The sequence below is a fragment of the Oncorhynchus clarkii genome, unplaced genomic scaffold (genome assembly GCF_045791955.1).
Source record: "Oncorhynchus clarkii lewisi isolate Uvic-CL-2024 unplaced genomic scaffold, UVic_Ocla_1.0 unplaced_contig_10886_pilon_pilon, whole genome shotgun sequence".
In the NCBI taxonomy this organism is placed as follows: Eukaryota; Metazoa; Chordata; class Actinopteri; order Salmoniformes; family Salmonidae; genus Oncorhynchus; species Oncorhynchus clarkii.
Window position 1 is genome coordinate 1 of NW_027261057.1, and position 24,008 is coordinate 24,008.

The window sequence follows — 24,008 nt, forward strand, 5'->3', positions numbered from 1 at the left end:
ATGTCAAAAAGGGCTGCATCACATAGACTGCGTGGCCTAATGGACAAGGCGTCTGACTTCGAATCAGAAGATTGAGGGTTCGAGTCCCTTCGTGGTTGTTTAATTTCATTAGCTCAGCTAATTTGAACATGTTTGCAATTTCCAGAAATAAGGCATTGGTCTTGTTGCTTTGAAAAGCTCTGACATTGTTGTTCAACTTCAATAATCTAAGACTGCAAGACCTGAAAAATATTATGTCTGATTGAGGGACATAGTCTTTTCGTACTTGTAAAATATCACTATCTTTCCTCATTCGGATAGGTTCACAAGTTTGATGTCTGTTGTTGCTAAGCAACGTCTGTTTGATGTCATATCGGAGAATATGGAGTAGAAGGTGTTGCCTCGTGGATAAGGCGTCTTACTTCTAAACAGAAAATTGAGGTTTTGAGGCATTTTCGTGGTCGTTTAATTTCATTAAATCTGCTAATATGGACATGTTTGCAATTTCCCGAAATAAGGCATTGGTCTTGTTTCTTTGAAAGGCTTGGACATTGTTGTTCAACTTTAATAATCTAATATTGCAAGGCCTGAGAATTATTGTGTCTGAATCTGCATCGCAAGATTGAGGGAAAAGAGTATCCTCTATACTTGTTAAATATCACTAGCTTTCCTCATTCGGACAGGTTCACAATTTTGATGTCTATGTTGCATAGCAAAGTCTGTATAATGTCAAATAGGGCTGTGTCACATAGACTGCGTGGCCTAATGGGTTCAACTTCTAATTGTTTTTGGATAAGAATAATTAAAACATGTTCCGAAAACTGAACCGTTTAAGGAAACAGTGTAATATTTCGAATCAGAAGATTGAGGGTTCGAGTCCCTTCGTGGTTGTTTAATTTCATTAGCTCAGCTAATTTGAACATGTTTGCAATTTCCCGAAATATGGCATTGGTCTTGTTGCTTTGAAAAGCTTGGACATTGTTGTTCAACTTCAATAATCTAAGACTGCAAGACCTGAGAAATATTATGTCTGATTGAGGGACATAGTCTTTTCGTACTTGTAAAATATCACTAGCTTTCCTCATTCGGATAGGTTCACAATTTTGATGTCTGTTGTTGCTAAGCAACGTCTGTTTGATGTCATATCGGAGAATATGGAGTAGAAGGTGTTGCCTCGTGGATAAGGCGTCTTACTTCAAAATAGAAAATTGAGGTTTTGAGGCATTTTCGTGGTCGTTTAATTTCATTAAATCTGCTAATATGGACATGTTTGCAATTTCCCGAAATAAGGCATTGGTCTTGTTGCTTTGAAAAGCTTGGACATTGTTGTTCAACTTTAATAATCTAAGACTGCAAGGCCTGAGAATTATTGTGTCTGAATCTGCATCGAAAGATTGAAGGAAAGAGTATCTTTGTACTTGTTAAAAATCACTAGCTTTCCTCATTCGGACAGGTTCACAATTTTTATGTCTATGGTTGCATAGCAAAGTCTGTATAATGTCAAATAGGGCTGTATCACATAGACTGCGTGGCCTAATGGATAAGGCGTCTGACTTCGAATCAGAAGATTGAGGGTTCGAGTCCCTTCGTGGTTGTTTAATTTCATTAGCTCAGCTAATTTGAACATGTTTGCAATTTCCCGAAATATGGCATTGGTCTTGTTGCTTTGAAAAGCTTGGACATTGTTGTTCAACTTCAATAATCTAAGACTGCAAGACCTGAGAAATATTATGTCTGATTGAGGGACATAGTCTTTTCGTACTTGTAAAATATCACTAGCTTTCCTCATTCGGATAGGTTCACAATTTTGATGTCTGTTGTTGCTAAGCAACGTCTGTTTGATGTCATATCGGAGAATATGGAGTAGAAGGTGTTGCCTCGTGGATAAGGCGTCTTACTTCAAAATAGAAAATTGAGGTTTTGAGGCATTTTCGTGGTCGTTTAATTTCATTAAATCTGCTAATATGGACATGTTTGCAATTTCCCGAAATAAGGCATTGGTCTTGTTTCTTTGAAAGGCTTGGACATTGTTATTCATCTTTAATAATCTAATATTGCAAGGCCTGAGAATTATTGAGTCTGATTCTGCATCGCAAAGATTGAGGGAAAAGGTATCTTCTTACTTGTTAAATATCACTAGCTTTCCTCATTCGGACAGGTTCACAACTTTGATGTCTACTGTTGTATAGTCAAAGTCTGTATGATGTGGCCTAAATAAGGCGTCGACTTCTAAATAGAAAATTGAGGTTTCGATTAGCTCAGCTAATATGTACATGTTTGCAATTTCCCTAAATAAGGCATTGGTCTTGTTGCTTTGAAAAGCTTGGACATTGTTGTTCAACTTTAATAATCTAAGACTGCAAGGCCTGAGAATTATTGTGTCTGAATCTGCATCGAAAGATTGAAGGAAAGAGTATCTTTGTACTTGTTAAAATATCACTAGCTTTCCTCATTCGGACAGGTTCACAATTTGTATGTCTATGGTTGCATAGCAAAGTCTGTATAATGTCAAATAGGGCTGTATCACATAGACTGCGTGGCCTAATGGATAAGGCGTCTGACTTCGAATCAGAAGATTGAGGGTTCGAGTCCCTTCGTGGTTGTTTAATTTCATTAGCTCAGCTAATTTGAACATGTTTGCAATTTCCCGAAATATGGCATTGGTCTTGTTGCTTTGAAAAGCTTGGACATTGTTGTTCAACTTCAATAATCTAAGACTGCAAGACCTGATAAATATTATGTCTGATTGAGAGACATAGTCTTTTCGTACTTGTAAAATATCACTATCTTTCCTCATTCAGATAGGTTCACAATTTTGATGTCTGTTGTTGCTAAGCAACGTCTGTTTGATGTCATATTGGAGAATATGGAGTAGAAGGTGTTGCCTCGTGGATAAGGCGTCTTACTTCAAAATAGAAAATTGAGGTTTTGAGGCATTTTCGTGGTCGTTTAATTTCATTAAATCTGCTAATATGGACATGTTTGCAATTTCCCGAAATAAGGCATTGGTCTTGTTTCTTTGAAAAGCTTGGACATTGTTGTTCAACTTCAATAATCTAAGACTGCAAGACCTGAGAAATATTATGTCTGATTGAGGTACATAGTATTTTCGTACTTGTAAAATATCACTAGCTTTCCTCATTCGGATAGGTTCACAATTTTGATGTCTGTTGTTGCTAAGCAACGTCTGTTTGATGTCATATCGGAGAATATGGAGTAGAAGGTGTTGCCTCGTGGATAAGGCGTCTTACTTCAAAATAGAAAATTGAGGTTTTGAGGCATTTTCGTGGTCGTTTAATTTCATTAAATCTGCTAATATGGACATGTTTGCAATTTCCCGAAATAAGGCATTGGTCTTGTTGCTTTGAAAAGCTTGGACATTGTTGTTCAACTTTAATAATCTAAGACTGCAAGGCCTGAGAATTATTGTGTCTGAATCTGCATCGAAAGATTGAAGGAAAGAGTATCTTTGTACTTGTTAAAAATCACTAGCTTTCCTCATTCGGACAGGTTCACAATTTTTATGTCTATGGTTGCATAGCAAAGTCTGTATAATGTCAAATAGGGCTGTATCACATAGACTGCGTGGCCTAATGGATAAGGCGTCTGACTTCGAATCAGAAGATTGAGGGTTCGAGTCCCTTCGTGGTTGTTAGCTCAGCTAATTTGAACATGTTTGCAATTTCCCAAAATATGGCATTGGTCTTGTTGCTTTGAAAAGCTTGGACATTGTTGTTCAACTTCAATAATCTAAGACTGCAAGACCTGAGAAATATTATGTCTGATTGAGGGACATAGTCTTTTCGTACTTGTAAAATATCACTAGCTTTCCTCATTCGGATAGGTTCACAATTTTGATGTCTGTTGTTGCTAAGCAACGTCTGTTTGATGTCATATCGGAGAATATGGAGTAGAAGGTGTTGCCTCGTGGATAAGGCGTCTTACTTCAAAATAGAAAATTGAGGTTTTGAGGCATTTTCGTGGTCGTTTAATTTCATTAAATCTGCTAATATGGACATGTTTGCAATTTCCCGAAATAAGGCATTGGTCTTGTTTCTTTGAAAGGCTTGGACATTGTTATTCATCTTTAATAATCTAATATTGCAAGGCCTGAGAATTATTGAGTCTGATTCGCATCGCAAATTTGAGGGAAAAGGTATCTTCTTACTTGTTAAATATCACTAGCTTTCCTCATTCGGACAGGTTCACAACTTTGATGTCTACTGTTGCATAGCAAAGTCTGTATGATGTCAAATAGGGTCGTTTAATTTCATTAGCTCAGCTAATTCGTACATGTTTGCAATTTCCCTAAATAAGGCATTGGTCTTGTTGCTTTGAAAAGCTTGGACATTGTTGTTCAACTTTAATAATCTAAGACTGCAAGACCTGAGAATTATTGTGTCTGAATCTGCATCGAAAGATTGAAGGAAAGAGTATCTTTGTACTTGTTAAAAATCACTAGCTTTCCTCATTCGGACAGGTTCACAATTTTTATGTCTATGGTTGCATAGCAAAGTCTGTATAATGTCAAATAGGGCTGTATCACATAGATTGCGTTGTCTAATGGATAAGGCGTCTGACTTCGAATCAGAAGATTGAGGGTTCGAGTCCCTTCGTGGTTGTTTAATTTCATTAGCTCAGCTAATTTGAACATGTTTGCAATTTCCCGAAATATGGCATTGGTCTTGTTGCTTTGAAAAGCTTGGACATTGTTGTTCAACTTCAATAATCTAAGACTGCAAGACCTGAGAAATATTATGTCTGATTGAGGGACATAGTCTTTTCGTACTTGTAAAATATCACTAGCTTTCCTCATTCGGATAGGTTCACAATTTTGATGTCTGTTGTTGCTAAGCAACGTCTGTTTGATGTCATATTGGAGAATATGGAGTAGAAGGTGTTGCCTCGTGGATAAGGCGTCTTACTTCAAAATAGAAAATTGAGGTTTTGAGGCATTTTCGTGGTCGTTTAATTTCATTAAATCTGCTAATATGGACATGTTTGCAATTTCCCGAAATAAGGCATTGGTCTTGTTTCTTTGAAAAGCTTGGACATTGTTGTTCAACTTTAATAATCTAAGACTGCAAGGCCTGAGAATTATTGTGTCTGAATCTGCATCGAAAGATTGAAGGAAAGAGTATCTTTGTACTTGTTAAAAATCACTAGCTTTCCTCATTCGGACAGGTTCACAATTTTTATGTCTATGGTTGCATAGCAAAGTCTGTATAATGTCAAATAGGGCTGTATCACATAGACTGCGTGGCCTAATGGATAAGGCGTCTGACTTCGAATCAGAAGATTGAGGGTTCGAGTCCCTTCGTGGTTGTTTAATTTCATTAGCTCAGCTAATTTGAACATGTTTGCAATTTCCCAAAATATGGCATTGGTCTTGTTGCTTTGAAAAGCTTGGACATTGTTGTTCAACTTCAATAATCTAAGACTGCAAGACCTGAGAAATATTATGTCTGATTGAGGGACATAGTCTTTTCGTACTTGTAAAATATCACTAGCTTTCCTCATTCGGATAGGTTCACAATTTTGATGTCTGTTGTTGCTAAGCAACGTCTGTTTGATGTCATATCGGAGAATATGGAGTAGAAGGTGTTGCCTCGTGGATAAGGCGTCTTACTTCAAAATAGAAAATTGAGGTTTTGAGGCATTTTCGTGGTCGTTTAATTTCATTAAATCTGCTAATATGGACATGTTTGCAATTTCCCGAAATAAGGCATTGGTCTTGTTGCTTTGAAAAGCTTGGACATTGTTGTTCAACTTTAATAATCTAAGACTGCAAGGCCTGAGAATTATTGTGTCTGAATCTGCATCGAAAGATTGAAGGAAAGAGTATCTTTGTACTTGTTAAAAATCACTAGCTTTCCTCATTCGGACAGGTTCACAATTTTTATGTCTATGGTTGCATAGCAAAGTCTGTATAATGTCAAATAGGGCTGTATCACATAGACTGCGTGGCCTAATGGATAAGGCGTCTGACTTCGAATCAGAAGATTGAGGGTTCGAGTCCCTTCGTGGTTGTTTAATTTCATTAGCTCAGCTAATTTGAACATGTTTGCAATTTCCCAAAATATGGCATTGGTCTTGTTGCTTTGAAAAGCTTGGACATTGTTGTTCAACTTCAATAATCTAAGACTGCAAGACCTGAGAAATATTATGTCTGATTGAGGGACATAGTCTTTTCGTACTTGTAAAATATCACTAGCTTTCCTCATTCGGATAGGTTCACAATTTTGATGTCTGTTGTTGCTAAGCAACGTCTGTTTGATGTCATATCGGAGAATATGGAGTAGAAGGTGTTGCCTCGTGGATAAGGCGTCTTACTTCAAAATAGAAAATTGAGGTTTTGAGGCATTTTCGTGGTCGTTTAATTTCATTAAATCTGCTAATATGGACATGTTTGCAATTTCCCGAAATAAGGCATTGGTCTTGTTGCTTTGAAAAGCTTGGACATTGTTGTTCAACTGTCAAATAGGGTCGTTTAATTTCATTAGCTCAGCTAATTCGTACATGTTTTCAATTTCCCTAAATAAGGCATTGGTCTTGTTGCTTTGAAAAGCTTGGACATTGTTGTTCAACTTTAATAATCTAAGACTGCAAGACCTGAGAATTATTGTGTCTGAATCTGCATCGAAAGATTGAAGGAAAGAGTATCTTTGTACTTGTTAAAAATCACTAGCTTTCCTCATTCGGACAGGTTCACAATTTTGATGTCTGTTGTTGCTAAGCAACGTCTGTTTGATGTCATATTGGAGAAAATGGAGTAGAAGGTGTTGCCTCGTGGTTAAGGCGTCTTACTTCTAAATAGAAAATTGAGGTTTTGAGGCATTTTCGTGGTCGTTTAATTTCATTAAATCTGCTAATATGGACATGTTTGCAATTTCCCGAAATAAGGCATTGGTCTTGTTTCTTTGAAAGGCTTGGACATTGTTATTCATCTTTAATAATCTAATATTGCAAGGCCTGAGAATTATTGAGTCTGATTCTGCATCGCAAGATTGAGGGAAAAGGTATCTTCTTACTTGTTAAATATCACTAGCTTTGCTCATTCGGACAGGTTCACAACTTTGATGTCTACTGTTGCATAGCAAAGTCTGTATAATGTCAAATAGGGCTGTATCACATAGACTGCGTGGCCTAATGGATAAGGCGTCTGACTTCGAATCAGAAGATTGAGGGTTCGAGTCCCTTCGTGGTTGTTTAATTTCATTAGCTCAGCTAATTTGAACATGTTTGCAATTTCCCGAAATATGGCATTGGTCTTGTTGCTTTGAAAAGCTTGGACATTGTTGTTCAACTTCAATAATCTAAGACTGCAAGACCTGAGAAATATTATGTCTGATTGAGGGACATAGTCTTTTCGTACTTGTAAAATATCACTAGCTTTCCTCATTCGGATAGGTTCACAATTTTGATGTCTGTTGTTGCTAAGCAACGTCTGTTTGATGTCATATCGGAGAATATGGAGTAGAAGGTGTTGCCTCGTGGATAAGGCGTCTTACTTCAAAATAGAAAATTGAGGTTTTGAGGCATTTTCGTGGTCGTTTAATTTCATTAAATCTGCTAATATGGACATGTTTGCAATTTCCCGAAATAAGGCATTGGTCTTGTTGCTTTGAAAAGCTTGGACATTGTTGTTCAACTTTAATAATCTAAGACTGCAAGGCCTGAGAATTATTGTGTCTGAATCTGCATCGAAAGATTGAAGGAAAGAGTATCTTTGTACTTGTTAAAAATCACTAGCTTTCCTCATTCGGACAGGTTCACAATTTTTATGTCTATGGTTGCATAGCAAAGTCTGTATAATGTCAAATAGGGCTGTATCACATAGACTGCGTGGCCTAATGGATAAGGCGTCTGACTTCGAATCAGAAGATTGAGGGTTCGAGTCCCTTCGTGGTTGTTTAATTTCATTAGCTCAGCTAATTTGAACATGTTTGCAATTTCCCAAAATATGGCATTGGTCTTGTTGCTTTGAAAAGCTTGGACATTGTTGTTCAACTTCAATAATCTAAGACTGCAAGACCTGAGAAATATTATGTCTGATTGAGGGACATAGTCTTTTCGTACTTGTAAAATATCACTAGCTTTCCTCATTCGGATAGGTTCACAATTTTGATGTCTGTTGTTGCTAAGCAACGTCTGTTTGATGTCATATCGGAGAATATGGAGTAGAAGGTGTTGCCTCGTGGATAAGGCGTCTTACTTCAAAATAGAAAATTGAGGTTTTGAGGCATTTTCGTGGTCGTTTAATTTCATTAAATCTGCTAATATGGACATGTTTGCAATTTCCCGAAATAAGGCATTGGTCTTGTTGCTTTGAAAAGCTTGGACATTGTTGTTCAACTGTCAAATAGGGTCGTTTAATTTCATTAGCTCAGCTAATTCGTACATGTTTTCAATTTCCCTAAATAAGGCATTGGTCTTGTTGCTTTGAAAAGCTTGGACATTGTTGTTCAACTTTAATAATCTAAGACTGCAAGACCTGAGAATTATTGTGTCTGAATCTGCATCGAAAGATTGAAGGAAAGAGTATCTTTGTACTTGTTAAAAATCACTAGCTTTCCTCATTCGGACAGGTTCACAATTTTGATGTCTGTTGTTGCTAAGCAACGTCTGTTTGATGTCATATTGGAGAAAATGGAGTAGAAGGTGTTGCCTCGTGGTTAAGGCGTCTTACTTCTAAATAGAAAATTGAGGTTTTGAGGCATTTTCGTGGTCGTTTAATTTCATTAAATCTGCTAATATGGACATGTTTGCAATTTCCCGAAATAAGGCATTGGTCTTGTTTCTTTGAAAGGCTTGGACATTGTTATTCATCTTTAATAATCTAATATTGCAAGGCCTGAGAATTATTGAGTCTGATTCTGCATCGCAAGATTGAGGGAAAAGGTATCTTCTTACTTGTTAAATATCACTAGCTTTGCTCATTCGGACAGGTTCACAACTTTGATGTCTACTGTTGCATAGCAAAGTCTGTATAATGTCAAATAGGGCTGTATCACATAGACTGCGTGGCCTAATGGATAAGGCGTCTGACTTCGAATCAGAAGATTGAGGGTTCGAGTCCCTTCGTGGTTGTTTAATTTCATTAGCTCAGCTAATTTGAACATGTTTGCAATTTCCCGAAATATGGCATTGGTCTTGTTGCTTTGAAAAGCTTGGACATTGTTGTTCAACTTCAATAATCTAAGACTGCAAGACCTGAGAAATATTATGTCTGATTGAGGGACATAGTCTTTTCGTACTTGTAAAATATCACTAGCTTTCCTCATTCGGATAGGTTCACAATTTTGATGTCTGTTGTTGCTAAGCAACGTCTGTTTGATGTCATATCGGAGAATATGGAGTAGAAGGTGTTGCCTCGTGGATAAGGCGTCTTACTTCAAAATAGAAAATTGAGGTTTTGAGGCATTTTCGTGGTCGTTTAATTTCATTAAATCTGCTAATATGGACATGTTTGCAATTTCGCTAAATAAGGCATTGGTCTTGTTGCTTTGAAAAGCTTGGACATTGTTGTTCAACTTTAATAATCTAAGACTGCAAGGCCTGAGAATTATTGTGTCTGAATCTGCATCGAAAGATTGAAGGAAAGAGTATCTTTGTACTTGTTAAAAATCACTAGCTTTCCTCATTCGGACAGGTTCACAATTTTTATGTCTATGGTTGCATAGCAAAGTCTGTATAATGTCAAATAGGGCTGTATCACATAGACTGCGTGGCCTAATGGATAAGGCGTCTGACTTCGAATCAGAAGATTGAGGGTTCGAGTCCCTTCGTGGTTGTTTAATTTCATTAGCTCAGCTAATTTGAACATGTTTGCAATTTCCCAAAATATGGCATTGGTCTTGTTGCTTTGAAAAGCTTGGACATTGTTGTTCAACTTCAATAATCTAAGACTGCAAGACCTGAGAAATATTATGTCTGATTGAGGGACATAGTCTTTTCGTACTTGTAAAATATCACTAGCTTTCCTCATTCGGATAGGTTCACAATTTTGATGTCTGTTGTTGCTAAGCAACGTCTGTTTGATGTCATATCGGAGAATATGGAGTAGAAGGTGTTGCCTCGTGGATAAGGCGTCTTACTTCAAAATAGAAAATTGAGGTTTTGAGGCATTTTCGTGGTCGTTTAATTTCATTAAATCTGCTAATATGGACATGTTTGCAATTTCCCGAAATAAGGCATTGGTCTTGTTGCTTTGAAAAGCTTGGACATTGTTGTTCAACTGTCAAATAGGGTCGTTTAATTTCATTAGCTCAGCTAATTCGTACATGTTTTCAATTTCCCTAAATAAGGCATTGGTCTTGTTGCTTTGAAAAGCTTGGACATTGTTGTTCAACTTTAATAATCTAAGACTGCAAGACCTGAGAATTATTGTGTCTGAATCTGCATCGAAAGATTGAAGGAAAGAGTATCTTTGTACTTGTTAAAAATCACTAGCTTTCCTCATTCGGACAGGTTCACAATTTTGATGTCTGTTGTTGCTAAGCAACGTCTGTTTGATGTCATATTGGAGAAAATGGAGTAGAAGGTGTTGCCTCGTGGTTAAGGCGTCTTACTTCTAAATAGAAAATTGAGGTTTTGAGGCATTTTCGTGGTCGTTTAATTTCATTAAATCTGCTAATATGGACATGTTTGCAATTTCCCGAAATAAGGCATTGGTCTTGTTTCTTTGAAAGGCTTGGACATTGTTATTCATCTTTAATAATCTAATATTGCAAGGCCTGAGAATTATTGAGTCTGATTCTGCATCGCAAGATTGAGGGAAAAGGTATCTTCTTACTTGTTAAATATCACTAGCTTTGCTCATTCGGACAGGTTCACAACTTTGATGTCTACTGTTGCATAGCAAAGTCTGTATAATGTCAAATAGGGCTGTATCACATAGACTGCGTGGCCTAATGGATAAGGCGTCTGACTTCGAATCAGAAGATTGAGGGTTCGAGTCCCTTCGTGGTTGTTTAATTTCATTAGCTCAGCTAATTTGAACATGTTTGCAATTTCCCGAAATATGGCATTGGTCTTGTTGCTTTGAAAAGCTTGGACATTGTTGTTCAACTTCAATAATCTAAGACTGCAAGACCTGAGAAATATTATGTCTGATTGAGGGACATAGTCTTTTCGTACTTGTAAAATATCACTAGCTTTCCTCATTCGGATAGGTTCACAATTTTGATGTCTGTTGTTGCTAAGCAACGTCTGTTTGATGTCATATCGGAGAATATGGAGTAGAAGGTGTTGCCTCGTGGATAAGGCGTCTTACTTCAAAATAGAAAATTGAGGTTTTGAGGCATTTTCGTGGTCGTTTAATTTCATTAAATCTGCTAATATGGACATGTTTGCAATTTCCCGAAATAAGGCATTGGTCTTGTTGCTTTGAAAAGCTTGGACATTGTTGTTCAACTTTAATAATCTAAGACTGCAAGGCCTGAGAATTATTGTGTCTGAATCTGCATCGAAAGATTGAAGGAAAGAGTATCTTTGTACTTGTTAAAAATCACTAGCTTTCCTCATTCGGACAGGTTCACAATTTTTATGTCTATGGTTGCATAGCAAAGTCTGTATAATGTCAAATAGGGCTGTATCACATAGACTGCGTGGCCTAATGGATAAGGCGTCTGACTTCGAATCAGAAGATTGAGGGTTCGAGTCCCTTCGTGGTTGTTTAATTTCATTAGCTCAGCTAATTTGAACATGTTTGCAATTTCCCAAAATATGGCATTGGTCTTGTTGCTTTGAAAAGCTTGGACATTGTTGTTCAACTTCAATAATCTAAGACTGCAAGACCTGAGAAATATTATGTCTGATTGAGGGACATAGTCTTTTCGTACTTGTAAAATATCACTAGCTTTCCTCATTCGGATAGGTTCACAATTTTGATGTCTGTTGTTGCTAAGCAACGTCTGTTTGATGTCATATCGGAGAATATGGAGTAGAAGGTGTTGCCTCGTGGATAAGGCGTCTTACTTCAAAATAGAAAATTGAGGTTTTGAGGCATTTTCGTGGTCGTTTAATTTCATTAAATCTGCTAATATGGACATGTTTGCAATTTCCCGAAATAAGGCATTGGTCTTGTTGCTTTGAAAAGCTTGGACATTGTTGTTCAACTGTCAAATAGGGTCGTTTAATTTCATTAGCTCAGCTAATTCGTACATGTTTTCAATTTCCCTAAATAAGGCATTGGTCTTGTTGCTTTGAAAAGCTTGGACATTGTTGTTCAACTTTAATAATCTAAGACTGCAAGACCTGAGAATTATTGTGTCTGAATCTGCATCGAAAGATTGAAGGAAAGAGTATCTTTGTACTTGTTAAAAATCACTAGCTTTCCTCATTCGGACAGGTTCACAATTTTGATGTCTGTTGTTGCTAAGCAACGTCTGTTTGATGTCATATTGGAGAAAATGGAGTAGAAGGTGTTGCCTCGTGGTTAAGGCGTCTTACTTCTAAATAGAAAATTGAGGTTTTGAGGCATTTTCGTGGTCGTTTAATTTCATTAAATCTGCTAATATGGACATGTTTGCAATTTCCCGAAATAAGGCATTGGTCTTGTTTCTTTGAAAGGCTTGGACATTGTTATTCATCTTTAATAATCTAATATTGCAAGGCCTGAGAATTATTGAGTCTGATTCTGCATCGCAAGATTGAGGGAAAAGGTATCTTCTTACTTGTTAAATATCACTAGCTTTGCTCATTCGGACAGGTTCACAACTTTGATGTCTACTGTTGCATAGCAAAGTCTGTATAATGTCAAATAGGGCTGTATCACATAGACTGCGTGGCCTAATGGATAAGGCGTCTGACTTCGAATCAGAAGATTGAGGGTTCGAGTCCCTTCGTGGTTGTTTAATTTCATTAGCTCAGCTAATTTGAACATGTTTGCAATTTCCCGAAATATGGCATTGGTCTTGTTGCTTTGAAAAGCTTGGACATTGTTGTTCAACTTCAATAATCTAAGACTGCAAGACCTGAGAAATATTATGTCTGATTGAGGGACATAGTCTTTTCGTACTTGTAAAATATCACTAGCTTTCCTCATTCGGATAGGTTCACAATTTTGATGTCTGTTGTTGCTAAGCAACGTCTGTTTGATGTCATATCGGAGAATATGGAGTAGAAGGTGTTGCCTCGTGGATAAGGCGTCTTACTTCAAAATAGAAAATTGAGGTTTTGAGGCATTTTCGTGGTCGTTTAATTTCATTAAATCTGCTAATATGGACATGTTTGCAATTTCGCTAAATAAGGCATTGGTCTTGTTGCTTTGAAAAGCTTGGACATTGTTGTTCAACTTTAATAATCTAAGACTGCAAGGCCTGAGAATTATTGTGTCTGAATCTGCATCGAAAGATTGAAGGAAAGAGTATCTTTGTACTTGTTAAAAATCACTAGCTTTCCTCATTCGGACAGGTTCACAATTTTTATGTCTATGGTTGCATAGCAAAGTCTGTATAATGTCAAATAGGGCTGTATCACATAGACTGCGTGGCCTAATGGATAAGGCGTCTGACTTCGAATCAGAAGATTGAGGGTTCGAGTCCCTTCGTGGTTGTTTAATTTCATTAGCTCAGCTAATTTGAACATGTTTGCAATTTCCCAAAATATGGCATTGGTCTTGTTGCTTTGAAAAGCTTGGACATTGTTGTTCAACTTCAATAATCTAAGACTGCAAGACCTGAGAAATATTATGTCTGATTGAGGGACATAGTCTTTTCGTACTTGTAAAATATCACTAGCTTTCCTCATTCGGATAGGTTCACAATTTTGATGTCTGTTGTTGCTAAGCAACGTCTGTTTGATGTCATATCGGAGAATATGGAGTAGAAGGTGTTGCCTCGTGGATAAGGCGTCTTACTTCAAAATAGAAAATTGAGGTTTTGAGGCATTTTCGTGGTCGTTTAATTTCATTAAATCTGCTAATATGGACATGTTTGCAATTTCCCGAAATAAGGCATTGGTCTTGTTGCTTTGAAAAGCTTGGACATTGTTGTTCAACTGTCAAATAGGGTCGTTTAATTTCATTAGCTCAGCTAATTCGTACATGTTTTCAATTTCCCTAAATAAGGCATTGGTCTTGTTGCTTTGAAAAGCTTGGACATTGTTGTTCAACTTTAATAATCTAAGACTGCAAGACCTGAGAATTATTGTGTCTGAATCTGCATCGAAAGATTGAAGGAAAGAGTATCTTTGTACTTGTTAAAAATCACTAGCTTTCCTCATTCGGACAGGTTCACAATTTTGATGTCTGTTGTTGCTAAGCAACGTCTGTTTGATGTCATATTGGAGAAAATGGAGTAGAAGGTGTTGCCTCGTGGTTAAGGCGTCTTACTTCTAAATAGAAAATTGAGGTTTTGAGGCATTTTCGTGGTCGTTTAATTTCATTAAATCTGCTAATATGGACATGTTTGCAATTTCCCGAAATAAGGCATTGGTCTTGTTTCTTTGAAAGGCTTGGACATTGTTATTCATCTTTAATAATCTAATATTGCAAGGCCTGAGAATTATTGAGTCTGATTCTGCATCGCAAGATTGAGGGAAAAGGTATCTTCTTACTTGTTAAATATCACTAGCTTTGCTCATTCGGACAGGTTCACAACTTTGATGTCTACTGTTGCATAGCAAAGTCTGTATAATGTCAAATAGGGCTGTATCACATAGACTGCGTGGCCTAATGGATAAGGCGTCTGACTTCGAATCAGAAGATTGAGGGTTCGAGTCCCTTCGTGGTTGTTTAATTTCATTAGCTCAGCTAATTTGAACATGTTTGCAATTTCCCAAAATATGGCATTGGTCTTGTTGCTTTGAAAAGCTTGGACATTGTTGTTCAACTTCAATAATCTAAGACTGCAAGACCTGAGAAATATTATGTCTGATTGAGGGACATAGTCTTTTCGTACTTGTAAAATATCACTAGCTTTCCTCATTCGGATAGGTTCACAATTTTGATGTCTGTTGTTGCTAAGCAACGTCTGTTTGATGTCATATCGGAGAATATGGAGTAGAAGGTGTTGCCTCGTGGATAAGGCGTCTTACTTCAAAATAGAAAATTGAGGTTTTGAGGCATTTTCGTGGTCGTTTAATTTCATTAAATCTGCTAATATGGACATGTTTGCAATTTCCCGAAATAAGGCATTGGTCTTGTTGCTTTGAAAAGCTTGGACATTGTTGTTCAACTGTCAAATAGGGTCGTTTAATTTCATTAGCTCAGCTAATTCGTACATGTTTTCAATTTCCCTAAATAAGGCATTGGTCTTGTTGCTTTGAAAAGCTTGGACATTGTTGTTCAACTTTAATAATCTAAGACTGCAAGACCTGAGAATTATTGTGTCTGAATCTGCATCGAAAGATTGAAGGAAAGAGTATCTTTGTACTTGTTAAAAATCACTAGCTTTCCTCATTCGGACAGGTTCACAATTTTGATGTCTGTTGTTGCTAAGCAACGTCTGTTTGATGTCATATTGGAGAAAATGGAGTAGAAGGTGTTGCCTCGTGGTTAAGGCGTCTTACTTCTAAATAGAAAATTGAGGTTTTGAGGCATTTTCGTGGTCGTTTAATTTCATTAAATCTGCTAATATGGACATGTTTGCAATTTCCCGAAATAAGGCATTGGTCTTGTTTCTTTGAAAGGCTTGGACATTGTTATTCATCTTTAATAATCTAATATTGCAAGGCCTGAGAATTATTGAGTCTGATTCTGCATCGCAAGATTGAGGGAAAAGGTATCTTCTTACTTGTTAAATATCACTAGCTTTGCTCATTCGGACAGGTTCACAACTTTGATGTCTACTGTTGCATAGCAAAGTCTGTATAATGTCAAATAGGGCTGTATCACATAGACTGCGTGGCCTAATGGATAAGGCGTCTGACTTCGAATCAGAAGATTGAGGGTTCGAGTCCCTTCGTGGTTGTTTAATTTCATTAGCTCAGCTAATTTGAACATGTTTGCAATTTCCCGAAATATGGCATTGGTCTTGTTGCTTTGAAAAGCTTGGACATTGTTGTTCAACTTCAATAATCTAAGACTGCAAGACCTGAGAAATATTATGTCTGATTGAGGGACATAGTCTTTTCGTACTTGTAAAATATCACTAGCTTTCCTCATTCGGATAGGTTCACAATTTTGATGTCTGTTGTTGCTAAGCAACGTCTGTTTGATGTCATATCGGAGAATATGGAGTAGAAGGTGTTGCCTCGTGGATAAGGCGTCTTACTTCAAAATAGAAAATTGAGGTTTTGAGGCATTTTCGTGGTCGTTTAATTTCATTAAATCTGCTAATATGGACATGTTTGCAATTTCCCGAAATAAGGCATTGGTCTTGTTGCTTTGAAAAGCTTGGACATTGTTGTTCAACTTTAATAATCTAAGACTGCAAGGCCTGAGAATTATTGTGTCTGAATCTGCATCGAAAGATTGAAGGAAAGAGTATCTTTATACTTGTTAAAAATCACTAGCTTTCCTCATTCGGACAGGTTCACAATTTTTATGTCTATGGTTGCATAGCAAAGTCTGTATAATGTCAAATAGGGCTGTATCACATAGACTGCGTGGCCTAATGGATAAGGCGTCTAAGGACTTCGAATCAGAAGATTGAGGGTTCGAGTCCCTTCGTGGTTGTTTAATTTCATTAGCTCAGCTAATTTGAACATGTTTGCAATTTCCCGAAATATGGCATTGGTCTTGTTGCTTTGAAAAGCTTGGACATTGTTGTTCAACTTCAATAATCTAAGACTGCAAGACCTGAGAAATATTATGTCTGATTGAGGGACATAGTCTTTTCGTACTTGTAAAATATCACTAGCTTTCCTCATTCGGATAGGTTCACAATTTTGATGTCTGTTGTTGCTAAGCAACGTCTGTTTGATGTCATATCGGAGAATATGGAGTAGAAGGTGTTGCCTCGTGGATAAGGCGTCTTACTTCAAAATAGAAAATTGAGGTTTTGAGGCATTTTCGTGGTCGTTTAATTTCATTAAATCTGCTAATATGGACATGTTTGCAATTTCGCTAAATAAGGCATTGGTCTTGTTGCTTTGAAAAGCTTGGACATTGTTGTTCAACTTTAATAATCTAAGACTGCAAGGCCTGAGAATTATTGTGTCTGAATCTGCATCGAAAGATTGAAGGAAAGAGTATCTTTGTACTTGTTAAAAATCACTAGCTTTCCTCATTCGGACAGGTTCACAATTTTTATGTCTATGGTTGCATAGCAAAGTCTGTATAATGTCAAATAGGGCTGTATCACATAGACTGCGTGGCCTAATGGATAAGGCGTCTGACTTCGAATCAGAAGATTGAGGGTTCGAGTCCCTTCGTGGTTGTTTAATTTCATTAGCTCAGCTAATTTGAACATGTTTGCAATTTCCCAAAATATGGCATTGGTCTTGTTGCTTTGAAAAGCTTGGACATTGTTGTTCAACTTCAATAATCTAAGACTGCAAGACCTGAGAAATATTATGTCTGATTGAGGGACATAGTCTTTTCGTACTTGTAAAATATCACTAGCTTTCCTCATTCGGATAGGTTCACAATTTTGATGTCTGTTGTTGCTAAGCAACGTCTGTTTGATGTCATATCGGAGAATATGGAGTAGAAGGTGTTGCCTCGTGGATAAGGCGTCTTACTTCAAAATAGAAAATTGAGGTTTTGAGGCATTTTCGTGGTCGTTTAATTTCATTAAATCTGCTAATATGGACATGTTTGCAATTTCCCGAAATAAGGCATTGGTCTTGTTGCTTTGAAAAGCTTGGACATTGTTGTTCAACTGTCAAATAGGGTCGTTTAATTTCATTAGCTCAGCTAATTCGTACATGTTTTCAATTTCCCTAAATAAGGCATTGGTCTTGTTGCTTTGAAAAGCTTGGACATTGTTGTTCAACTTTAATAATCTAAGACTGCAAGACCTGAGAATTATTGTGTCTGAATCTGCATCGAAAGATTGAAGGAAAGAGTATCTTTGTACTTGTTAAAAATCACTAGCTTTCCTCATTCGGACAGGTTCACAATTTTGATGTCTGTTGTTGCTAAGCAACGTCTGTTTGATGTCATATTGGAGAAAATGGAGTAGAAGGTGTTGCCTCGTGGTTAAGGCGTCTTACTTCTAAATAGAAAATTGAGGTTTTGAGGCATTTTCGTGGTCGTTTAATTTCATTAAATCTGCTAATATGGACATGTTTGCAATTTCCCGAAATAAGGCATTGGTCTTGTTTCTTTGAAAGGCTTGGACATTGTTATTCATCTTTAATAATCTAATATTGCAAGGCCTGAGAATTATTGAGTCTGATTCTGCATCGCAAGATTGAGGGAAAAGGTATCTTCTTACTTGTTAAATATCACTAGCTTTGCTCATTCGGACAGGTTCACAACTTTGATGTCTACTGTTGCATAGCAAAGTCTGTATAATGTCAAATAGGGCTGTATCACATAGACTGCGTGGCCTAATGGATAAGGCGTCTGACTTCGAATCAGAAGATTGAGGGTTCGAGTCCCTTCGTGGTTGTTTAATTTCATTAGCTCAGCTAATTTGAACATGTTTGCAATTTCCCAAAATATGGCATTGGTCTTGTTGCTTTGAAAAGCTTGGACATTGTTGTTCAACTTCAATAATCTAAGACTGCAAGACCTGAGAAATATTATGTCTGATTGAGGGACATAGTCTTTTCGTACTTGTAAAATATCACTAGCTTTCCTCATTCGGATAGGTTCACAATTTTGATGTCTGTTGTTGCTAAGCAACGTCTGTTTGATGTCATATCGGAGAATATGGAGTAGAAGGTGTTGCCTCGTGGATAAGGCGTCTTACTTCAAAATAGAAAATTGAGGTTTTGAGGCATTTTCGTGGTCGTTTAATTTCATTAAATCTGCTAATATGGACATGTTTGCAATTAAATTGGTCTTGTTGCTTTAATATTGTTGACAGGGTGTTAGCTCAGCTAATTTCATGTTTTCAATTTCCCTAAATAAGGCATTGGTCTTGTTGCTTTGAAAAGCTTGGACATTGTTGTTCAACTTTAATAATCTAAGACTGCAAGACCTGAGAATTATTGTGTCTGAATCTGCATCGAAAGATTGAAGGAAAGAGTATCTTTGTACTTGTTAAAAATCACTAGCTTTCCTCATTCGGACAGGTTCACAATTTTGATGTCTGTTGTTGCTAAGCAACGTCTGTTTGATGTCATATTGGAGTATGGAGTAGAAGGTGTTGCCTCGTGGTTAAGGCGTCTTACTTCTAAATAGAAAATTGAGGTTTTGAGGCATTTTCGTGGTCGTTTAATTTCATTAAATCTGCTAATATGGACATGTTTGCAATTTCCCGAAATAAGGCATTGGTCTTGTTTCTTTGAAAGGCTTGGACATTGTTATTCATCTTTAATAATCTAATATTGCAAGGCCTGAGAATTATTGAGTCTGATTCTGCATCGCAAGATTGAGGGAAAAGGTATCTTCTTACTTGTTAAATATCACTAGCTTTGCTCATTCGGACAGGTTCACAACTTTGATGTCTACTGTTGCATAGCAAAGTCTGTATAATGTCAAATAGGGCTGTATCACATAGACTGCGTGGCCTAATGGATAAGGCGTCTGACTTCGAATCAGAAGATTGAGGGTTCGAGTCCCTTCGTGGTTGTTTAATTTCATTAGCTCAGCTAATTTGAACATGTTTGCAATTTCCCGAAATATGGCATTGGTCTTGTTGCTTTGAAAAGCTTGGACATTGTTGTTCAACTTCAATAATCTAAGACTGCAAGACCTGAGAAATATTATGTCTGATTGAGGGACATAGTCTTTTCGTACTTGTAAAATATCACTAGCTTTCCTCATTCGGATAGGTTCACAATTTTGATGTCTGTTGTTGCTAAGCAACGTCTGTTTGATGTCATATCGGAGAATATGGAGTAGAAGGTGTTGCCTCGTGGATAAGGCGTCTTACTTCAAAATAGAAAATTGAGGTTTTGAGGCATTTTCGTGGTCGTTTAATTTCATTAAATCTGCTAATATGGACATGTTTGCAATTTCCCGAAATAAGGCATTGGTCTTGTTGCTTTGAAAAGCTTGGACATTGTTGTTCAACTTTAATAATCTAAGACTGCAAGGCCTGAGAATTATTGTGTCTGAATCTGCATCGAAAGATTGAAGGAAAGAGTATCTTTGTACTTGTTAAAAATCACTAGCTTTCCTCATTCGGACAGGTTCACAATTTTTATGTCTATGGTTGCATAGCAAAGTCTGTATAATGTCAAATAGGGCTGTATCACATAGACTGCGTGGCCTAATGGATAAGGCGTCTGAAACTTCGAATCAGAAGATTGAGGGTTCGAGTCCCTTCGTGGTTGTTTAATTTCATTAGCTCAGCTAATTTGAACATGTTTGCAATTTCCCAAAATATGGCATTGGTCTTGTTGCTTTGAAAAGCTTGGACATTGTTGTTCAACTTCAATAATCTAAGACTGCAAGACCTGAGAAATATTATGTCTGATTGAGGGACATAGTCTTTTCGTACTTGTAAAATATCACTAGCTTTCCTCATTCGGATAGGTTCACAATTTTGATGTCTGTTGTTGCTAAGCAACGTCTGTTTGATGTCATATCGGAGAATATGGAGTAGAAGGTGTTGCCTCGTGGATAAGGCGTCTTACTTCAAAATAGAAAATTGAGGTTTTGAGGCATTTTCGTGGTCGTTTAATTTCATTAAATCTGCTAATATGGACATGTTTGCAATTTCCCGAAATAAGGCATTGGTCTTGTTGCTTTGAAAAGCTTGGACATTGTTGTTCAACTTTAATAATCTAAGACTGCAAGGCCTGAGAATTATTGTGTCTGAATCTGCATCGAAAGATTGAAGGAAAGAGTATCTTTGTACTTGTTAAAAATCACTAGCTTTCCTCATTCGGACAGGTTCACAATTTTTATGTCTATGGTTGCATAGCAAAGTCTGTATAATGTCAAATAGGGCTGTATCACATAGACTGCGTGGCCTAATGGATCATGTTCAACTTCTAATTGTTTTTGTTTTTTGCCATAATTGAATAATTAAAACATGTTCCGAAAACTGAACCGTTTAAGGAAACAGTGTAATATTTCGAATCAGAAGATTGAGGGTTCGAGTCCCTTCGTGGTTGTTTAATTTCATTAGCTCAGCTAATTTGAACATGTTTGCAATTTCCCAAAATATGGCATTGGTCTTGTTGCTTTGAAAAGCTTGGACATTGTTGTTCAACTTCAATAATCTAAGACTGCAAGACCTGAGAAATATTATGTCTGATTGAGGGACATAGTCTTTTCGTACTTGTAAAATATCACTAGCTTTCCTCATTCGGATAGGTTCACAATTTTGATGTCTGTTGTTGCTAAGCAACGTCTGTTTGATGTCATATCGGAGAATATGGAGTAGAAGGTGTTGCCTCGTGGATAAGGCGTCTTACTTCAAAATAGAAAATTGAGGTTTTGAGGCATTTTCGTGGTCGTTTAATTTCATTAAATCTGCTAATATGGACATGTTTGCAATTTCCCGAAATAAGGCATTGGTCTTGTTGCTTTGAAAAGCTTGGACATTGTTGTTCAACTGTCAAATAGGGTCGTTTAATTTCATTAGCTCAGCTAATTCGTACATGTTTTCAATTTCCCTAAATAAGGCATTGGTCTTGTTGCTTTGAAAAGCTTGGACATTGTTGTTCAACTTTAATAATCTAAGACTGCAAGACCTGAGAATTATTGTGTCTGAATCTGCATCGAAAGATTGAAGGAAAGAGTATCTTTGTACTTGTTAAAAATCACTAGCTTTCCTCATTCGGACAGGTTCACAATTTTGATGTCTGTTGTTGCTAAGCAACGTCTGTTTGATGTCATATTGGAGAAAATGGAGTAGAAGGTGTTGCCTCGTGGTTAAGGCGTCTTACTTCTAAATAGAAAATTGAGGTTTTGAGGCATTTTCGTGGTCGTTTAATTTCATTAAATCTGCTAATATGGACATGTTTGCAATTTCCCGAAATAAGGCATTGGTCTTGTTTCTTTGAAAGGCTTGGACATTGTTATTCATCTTTAATAATCTAATATTGCAAGGCCTGAGAATTATTGAGTCTGATTCTGCATCGCAAGATTGAGGGAAAAGGTATCTTCTTACTTGTTAAATATCACTAGCTTTGCTCATTCGGACAGGTTCACAACTTTGATGTCTACTGTTGCATAGCAAAGTCTGTATAATGTCAAATAGGGCTGTATCACATAGACTGCGTGGCCTAATGGATAAGGCGTCTGACTTCGAATCAGAAGATTGAGGGTTCGAGTCCCTTCGTGGTTGTTTAATTTCATTAGCTCAGCTAATTTGAACATGTTTGCAATTTCCCGAAATATGGCATTGGTCTTGTTGCTTTGAAAAGCTTGGACATTGTTGTTCAACTTCAATAATCTAAGACTGCAAGACCTGAGAAATATTATGTCTGATTGAGGGACATAGTCTTTTCGTACTTGTAAAATATCACTAGCTTTCCTCATTCGGATAGGTTCACAATTTTGATGTCTGTTGTTGCTAAGCAACGTCTGTTTGATGTCATATCGGAGAATATGGAGTAGAAGGTGTTGCCTCGTGGATAAGGCGTCTTACTTCAAAATAGAAAATTGAGGTTTTGAGGCATTTTCGTGGTCGTTTAATTTCATTAAATCTGCTAATATGGACATGTTTGCAATTTCGCTAAATAAGGCATTGGTCTTGTTGCTTTGAAAAGCTTGGACATTGTTGTTCAACTTTAATAATCTAAGACTGCAAGGCCTGAGAATTATTGTGTCTGAATCTGCATCGAAAGATTGAAGGAAAGAGTATCTTTGTACTTGTTAAAAATCACTAGCTTTCCTCATTCGGACAGGTTCACAATTTTTATGTCTATGGTTGCATAGCAAAGTCTGTATAATGTCAAATAGGGCTGTATCACATAGACTGCGTGGCCTAATGGATAAGGCGTCTGACTTCGAATCAGAAGATTGAGGGTTCGAGTCCCTTCGTGGTTGTTTAATTTCATTAGCTCAGCTAATTTGAACATGTTTGCAATTTCCCAAAATATGGCATTGGTCTTGTTGCTTTGAAAAGCTTGGACATTGTTGTTCAACTTCAATAATCTAAGACTGCAAGACCTGAGAAATATTATGTCTGATTGAGGGACATAGTCTTTTCGTACTTGTAAAATATCACTAGCTTTCCTCATTCGGATAGGTTCACAATTTTGATGTCTGTTGTTGCTAAGCAACGTCTGTTTGATGTCATATCGGAGAATATGGAGTAGAAGGTGTTGCCTCGTGGATAAGGCGTCTTACTTCAAAATAGAAAATTGAGGTTTTGAGGCATTTTCGTGGTCGTTTAATTTCATTAAATCTGCTAATATGGACATGTTTGCAATTTCCCGAAATAAGGCATTGGTCTTGTTGCTTTGAAAAGCTTGGACATTGTTGTTCAACTTTAATAATCTAAGACTGCAAGGCCTGAGAATTATTGTGTCTGAATCTGCATCGAAAGATTGAAGGAAAGAGTATCTTTGTACTTGTTAAAAATCACTAGCTTTCCTCATTCGGACAGGTTCACAATTTTTATGTCTATGGTTGCATAGCAAAGTCTGTATAATGTCAAATAGGGCTGTATCACATAGACTGCGTGGCCTAATGGATAAGGCGTCTGACTTCGAATCAGAAGATTGAGGGTTCGAGTCCCTTCGTGGTTGTTTAATTTCATTAGCTCAGCTAATTTGAACATGTTTGCAATTTCCCAAAATATTGCATTGGTCTTGTTGCTTTGAAAAGCTTGGACATTGTTGTTCAACTTCAATAATCTAAGACTGCAAGACCTGAGAAATATTATGTCTGATTGAGGGACATAGTCTTTTCGTACTTGTAAAATATCACTAGCTTTCCTCATTCGGATAGGTTCACAATTTTGATGTCTGTTGTTGCTAAGCAACGTCTGTTTGATGTCATATCGGAGAATATGGAGTAGAAGGTGTTGCCTCGTGGATAAGGCGTCTTACTTCAAAATAGAAAATTG

The 24,008-nt window shown here is 37.0% G+C and overlaps 22 non-coding genes across 22 annotated transcripts; all 22 read left to right on the plus strand.

Moving 5' to 3' along the window:
• The first annotated feature begins 25 nt into the window (after positions 1-25).
• Positions 26-98, plus strand: trnar-ucg (transfer RNA arginine (anticodon UCG)). The gene has a single exon. It is a non-coding gene; the product is annotated as a tRNA-Arg (tRNA).
• Positions 99-1,501: 1,403 nt separating this feature from the next.
• Positions 1,502-1,574, plus strand: trnar-ucg (transfer RNA arginine (anticodon UCG)). The gene has a single exon. It is a non-coding gene; the product is annotated as a tRNA-Arg (tRNA).
• Positions 1,575-2,509: 935 nt separating this feature from the next.
• trnar-ucg (transfer RNA arginine (anticodon UCG)) lies at positions 2,510-2,582 on the plus strand. Its single transcript has one exon. It is a non-coding gene; the product is annotated as a tRNA-Arg (tRNA).
• A 976-nt stretch (positions 2,583-3,558) lies between these two features.
• trnar-ucg (transfer RNA arginine (anticodon UCG)) lies at positions 3,559-3,631 on the plus strand. Its single transcript has one exon. It is a non-coding gene; the product is annotated as a tRNA-Arg (tRNA).
• A 1,601-nt stretch (positions 3,632-5,232) lies between these two features.
• On the plus strand, positions 5,233-5,305 carry trnar-ucg (transfer RNA arginine (anticodon UCG)). The gene has a single exon. It is a non-coding gene; the product is annotated as a tRNA-Arg (tRNA).
• A 631-nt stretch (positions 5,306-5,936) lies between these two features.
• On the plus strand, positions 5,937-6,009 carry trnar-ucg (transfer RNA arginine (anticodon UCG)). The gene has a single exon. It is a non-coding gene; the product is annotated as a tRNA-Arg (tRNA).
• A 1,105-nt stretch (positions 6,010-7,114) lies between these two features.
• On the plus strand, positions 7,115-7,187 carry trnar-ucg (transfer RNA arginine (anticodon UCG)). The gene has a single exon. It is a non-coding gene; the product is annotated as a tRNA-Arg (tRNA).
• Positions 7,188-7,818: 631 nt separating this feature from the next.
• Positions 7,819-7,891, plus strand: trnar-ucg (transfer RNA arginine (anticodon UCG)). The gene has a single exon. It is a non-coding gene; the product is annotated as a tRNA-Arg (tRNA).
• A 1,105-nt stretch (positions 7,892-8,996) lies between these two features.
• On the plus strand, positions 8,997-9,069 carry trnar-ucg (transfer RNA arginine (anticodon UCG)). Its single transcript has one exon. It is a non-coding gene; the product is annotated as a tRNA-Arg (tRNA).
• A 631-nt stretch (positions 9,070-9,700) lies between these two features.
• Positions 9,701-9,773, plus strand: trnar-ucg (transfer RNA arginine (anticodon UCG)). The gene has a single exon. It is a non-coding gene; the product is annotated as a tRNA-Arg (tRNA).
• A 1,105-nt stretch (positions 9,774-10,878) lies between these two features.
• trnar-ucg (transfer RNA arginine (anticodon UCG)) lies at positions 10,879-10,951 on the plus strand. Its single transcript has one exon. It is a non-coding gene; the product is annotated as a tRNA-Arg (tRNA).
• A 631-nt stretch (positions 10,952-11,582) lies between these two features.
• Positions 11,583-11,655, plus strand: trnar-ucg (transfer RNA arginine (anticodon UCG)). The gene has a single exon. It is a non-coding gene; the product is annotated as a tRNA-Arg (tRNA).
• A 1,105-nt stretch (positions 11,656-12,760) lies between these two features.
• On the plus strand, positions 12,761-12,833 carry trnar-ucg (transfer RNA arginine (anticodon UCG)). Its single transcript has one exon. It is a non-coding gene; the product is annotated as a tRNA-Arg (tRNA).
• A 631-nt stretch (positions 12,834-13,464) lies between these two features.
• Positions 13,465-13,537, plus strand: trnar-ucg (transfer RNA arginine (anticodon UCG)). The gene has a single exon. It is a non-coding gene; the product is annotated as a tRNA-Arg (tRNA).
• A 1,105-nt stretch (positions 13,538-14,642) lies between these two features.
• On the plus strand, positions 14,643-14,715 carry trnar-ucg (transfer RNA arginine (anticodon UCG)). Its single transcript has one exon. It is a non-coding gene; the product is annotated as a tRNA-Arg (tRNA).
• Positions 14,716-15,820: 1,105 nt separating this feature from the next.
• On the plus strand, positions 15,821-15,893 carry trnar-ucg (transfer RNA arginine (anticodon UCG)). Its single transcript has one exon. It is a non-coding gene; the product is annotated as a tRNA-Arg (tRNA).
• A 1,338-nt stretch (positions 15,894-17,231) lies between these two features.
• trnar-ucg (transfer RNA arginine (anticodon UCG)) lies at positions 17,232-17,304 on the plus strand. The gene has a single exon. It is a non-coding gene; the product is annotated as a tRNA-Arg (tRNA).
• A 1,105-nt stretch (positions 17,305-18,409) lies between these two features.
• trnar-ucg (transfer RNA arginine (anticodon UCG)) lies at positions 18,410-18,482 on the plus strand. The gene has a single exon. It is a non-coding gene; the product is annotated as a tRNA-Arg (tRNA).
• Positions 18,483-19,537: 1,055 nt separating this feature from the next.
• Positions 19,538-19,610, plus strand: trnar-ucg (transfer RNA arginine (anticodon UCG)). The gene has a single exon. It is a non-coding gene; the product is annotated as a tRNA-Arg (tRNA).
• A 2,597-nt stretch (positions 19,611-22,207) lies between these two features.
• On the plus strand, positions 22,208-22,280 carry trnar-ucg (transfer RNA arginine (anticodon UCG)). Its single transcript has one exon. It is a non-coding gene; the product is annotated as a tRNA-Arg (tRNA).
• Positions 22,281-22,911: 631 nt separating this feature from the next.
• trnar-ucg (transfer RNA arginine (anticodon UCG)) lies at positions 22,912-22,984 on the plus strand. The gene has a single exon. It is a non-coding gene; the product is annotated as a tRNA-Arg (tRNA).
• A 631-nt stretch (positions 22,985-23,615) lies between these two features.
• trnar-ucg (transfer RNA arginine (anticodon UCG)) lies at positions 23,616-23,688 on the plus strand. Its single transcript has one exon. It is a non-coding gene; the product is annotated as a tRNA-Arg (tRNA).
• The last annotated feature ends 320 nt before the right edge of the window (positions 23,689-24,008 follow it).